The following is a 4,070-nucleotide window of genomic DNA, read 5'->3' on the forward strand; positions in this document are numbered from 1 at the left end:
AAAGAAGGCGTTCTTGAAAGCAAACAGGCTTTTTAGAAAAAGAGAATCCAGACTCACTGGGTGCTTTCTTTCGAAAAAGCGGCTTGCTTTTTCGAAAGTTCCGCGTGCAGTCTAGACGCGCTTTTTCGAAAGAGGCTTGCAGTCTAGACATAGCCTTACTCCTCATGAAATGAGGGCCACAGGAGTCAGAATAAGAAGTCCTCCAGCTCAACATAGTTTTGAAAAAACAGCTTGCTGTGTAGACACGCTCTTTGTTATTTCAAAATAACATAATCTATTCTAAAATAACGCTGCTTTGTAGATGTACCCTGTGATTTAAGCTAATGCTCAGATTTATTGTTGTTTAGGGACATAATGACTCTTTGTGTTCCATGCCAAGAGGTGTTGCTACATGTGCAAATCCAGTGGCCTAATGGATAAGGCATCAGCCTCCGGAGCTGGGGATTGTGGGTTCAAGTCCCACCTGGATTTAGCATATATCTCTTTAATGAGTTACATTTTCAGGTTTGGGAAAAAAGACAACTAAGGGGGGGATATGATAAAGGCCTATAAAATCATGATTGGTGTGGAGAAAGTGTATAAGGAAACAAAAGGAAGTATTTCTTGATACAATGCACAACTTGTGGAACTCCTTGCCAGAGGATGTTGTGAATAGGATTTTAACAGGGTTAAAAAAAGAGCTAGATAAATTTGTGGCGGTTAGGTCCATCAATGCCTATTAGCCTGGATGGGTAGGAATGGTGTCCCTAGCCTCAGAAGCTGGAAATGGGCGACAGGGGATGGATCACTTGATTCCCTCCGGGGGCACCTAGCATCGGCCACTGTCGGCAGACAGGACACTGGGCTAGATGGACCTTTGGTCTGGCCTGGTGTGGCCGTTCTTATGTCTCTGCCCTTAATAGGCAGCACTTCCCCTTTAGGGCTAGATGGGTGAAGAATAAGCAGATAGAGCAGTATCAGGTTGGTCTTACAAGTGGACTGGGATACCGTAGACCAGCTCGTGCATCTCTTCCACATTTTTAGAACCTCAAGCAGTGCCTGTGACCTGCAGGGGAGTTTCCAAACGTGTGTATCCCAACAATTGTGGGGCTCTGTGTTCGCATTAAAAATAGATACAGCCTACCATATGCCGCAAAACCAGATTGAGGTCACATGCCCCGTTTCCACCATACCTGAGCATCTCCCCATCTTTAATAGATTTGTCCCCACAATGGCCCGGTCGTTGCCTCTCTCTTCTCTAAAAGCACAGACCAAAGCAGCGTCCCCACTCACTGTTAATAGCATATGTCCTCGGCAGTCCTTCCACTCCGGGCAGTAGTATCAATACACACCCGGCTGCTCTTCTGTCGAGTTTCATAAAGGTACAAGCGCGTCTTGTTGAACAGAAATGTTGTCCAGGTAAAAAGAAACAGTTTATGCATGCTGGGCCCAGCACAGCTCTGAGTGAGCCAATTAGAGCTAAATGTCAGATCGATCGTTGTCCTTTCCAGGGATAGGGTGTTCGGAACGGCGCAGGTGTGTGCGCATTTCCCAGTCATTTGGCATCTGTGTTTGTGAGTCAGTGGCCTGACCCGGTTTCGATCAGGCGTGGAGGGATACAAATATCCCTGTTTGGTGGGCAATGATTAATTGGTTTCAGAGAGAGGTGGGAACCATCAGCTGCTCTCCTCCGTGGGGTGTGTGATGAGACCATGTGATTCAAGTGGCCAGCCAAATGCAGCCTGTCTTCCTGCTGAATTCTCTGCCAATTTGCTCCCCTGGAGGGGGTAGGGGGAGATTAGTGGAAATTAGTGTAAGATCTAACCAGTTTATGCTAATGTAGGGGCCAAATATACCACAAAATCAAACCGCCTAGAAAGTGAATAAGGACAATTTATTTACTTGTTCCCATAATATAAGAACTAGGGGCCACCAAATGAAACTAATGGGCAGCAGGTTTAAAACAAGTAAAAGGAAGTTCTTCACACAGCGCATAGTCAACCTGTGGAACTCCTTGCCTCAGGAGGCTGTGAAGGCTAGAACTATAACAGGGTTTAAAAGAGAACTAGATCAATTCATGGAGGTTAAGTCCATCAATGGCTATTAGCCAGGGAGTGGTGTCCCCAGCCTCTGTTTGTCAGAGGGTGGAGATGGATGGCAGGAGAGAGATCGCTTGATCATAACATGCCGCTGCTATATACCAGGCAGAACACATGTGAGTTATGTAAGAATTGTCATTAGTGAGCAGGGATAGGAGGTGATTTCGCCTGTCAATGGCATTTATGAGGCTGATACTAGACACTGCCCCGAGGACACCGAGCAATTGGAAAAGGCCCAGAAAAAAGCTAGAAAAATAATTCGAGACCTGGAGGAACCCTGAGTGACAGCGATAGACATAAAGAGCCTCAGTCTGGTTATCTTATTATGTAGTAAAGAAAACTTTTCCTGCGGCACGACAGAGTGACGTCATGCATCTCTCTGCATCCTGCAGCCTGTCCCTCCACCCTCAGGGTATGTCTACACTACAAAGTTAGTTCGAACTAACGGACGTTAGTTCGAACTAACTTTAATAGGTGCTACACTAGCGCTCCGCTAGTTCGAATTTGAATCGAACTAGCGGAGCGCTTAGTTCGAACTAGGTAAACCTCATTTTACGAGGACTAACGCCTAGTTCGAACTAGCTAGTTCGAACTAAGGGCTGTGTAGCCCTTTAGTTCGAACTAGTGGGAGGCTAGCCCTCCCCAGGTTTCCCTGGTGGCCACTCTGGCCAACACCAGGGAAACTCTATGCCCCCCTCCCAGCCCCGGACCCCTTAAAGGGGCACGGGCTGGCTACGGTGCCCGTGCCAGGTGCAAGCCTGCCAGCACCCAGCTAGCAGACCCTGCACCTGGCACGGCACAGAGCCACCCACCCGATGCCCCCCAGCCCACCCCCTCTTGCCGGGACCAGGCTGGCGGCTCCCGGGAGCTTGCCCTGGACCGCAAGAGGCGGGCACCTTCCTGGGCTAGTGCGGACATCGTGGACCTCGTCCACGATCTCCGCACTAGGCACAGGAAAGTGGCCGTCTAGGGCAGGAGAGCTGCCAGCCTGGCCACCCAGGACCAGGTGTGCATGAAAATCAAGGGGGTCCACTGAGACCCCCAACACTGAGCCCTGAGCTTACAATGGCCGTACTGGGTCAGACCAAAGGTCCATCTAGCCCAGTAGCCTGTCTGCCGACAGCGGCCAACCCTAGGGACCCTGGAGGGGATGGACCGAAGACAGTGACCAAGCCATTTGTCTCGTGCCATCCCTCTCCAGCCTTCCACAAACTTTGGGCAGGGACACCACTCCTACCCTCTGGCTAATAGGACTCCATTGACCCAACCTCCATCACTTTATCTCACTTCCCTTTAAACTCTGTTCTAGTTGTAGCCTTCACAGCCTCCTGCAGCAAGGAGTTCCACAGGTTAACTATTTGCTTTGTCAAGAACAACAACTTTCTCTTACTAGTTTCAAGCCTGCTACCCATTCCTTTCCTTTGGTGTCCTCTAGTCCTTCTTTATGGGAACTCAGGAAGAACTTTTCTGAATGCACACTCTCCACCCAACCCCTGCTTTTAGAGACCTCTATCCTGTCCCCCCTCCGTCTCCTCTTTTCTAAGCTGAACAGTCCCAGTCTCTGTAGCTTTTCTTCATCTGGGACCTGTTCCCAACCCCTGATCATGTTAGTTGCCCTCCCCTCTCCCAGCCTTTCTCTTCCCCTCTCCCACCTCCTTTTCCCAGTCTCCCCCAGTTTTTTTCAATAAAGACAGAGTCAATGTTGGAAGAAACGTTATCTTTATTTTGTACATCAATAAGAAGGGGGGCTAGGGAAGGGTAAGTGGAAGGAGGTGAGGGAGGAATGGGGTACGAGCCCCCAATGGGGAGGACTGGGCTGGCTCTGTGGGCTTCTGAGGGTGGAAGCTCTCCTGCAGCCCCCCAATTACTCCCTCTCCCCAGATGGCAGCCTGCGGCAAGTGCAGCCGGGCTGATGGCCGAGTGGTGTGATGTGCCCAGTGTGGGCACTCAGGGCACTCCAAGCCAGAACTTCTTTGCAAGCGGGGCACCCCT

General features: G+C 50.0%; 1 non-coding gene across 1 annotated transcript; it reads left to right on the plus strand.

Annotated features, from left to right (window-relative positions):
* Window positions 1-398: 398 nt before the first annotated feature.
* Window positions 399-471, plus strand: TRNAR-CCG (transfer RNA arginine (anticodon CCG)). The gene has a single exon. It is a non-coding gene; the product is annotated as a tRNA-Arg (tRNA).
* The last annotated feature ends 3,599 nt before the right edge of the window (window positions 472-4,070 follow it).

Source organism: Pelodiscus sinensis, chromosome 2, assembly GCF_049634645.1.
Source record: "Pelodiscus sinensis isolate JC-2024 chromosome 2, ASM4963464v1, whole genome shotgun sequence".
In the NCBI taxonomy this organism is placed as follows: Eukaryota; Metazoa; Chordata; order Testudines; family Trionychidae; genus Pelodiscus; species Pelodiscus sinensis.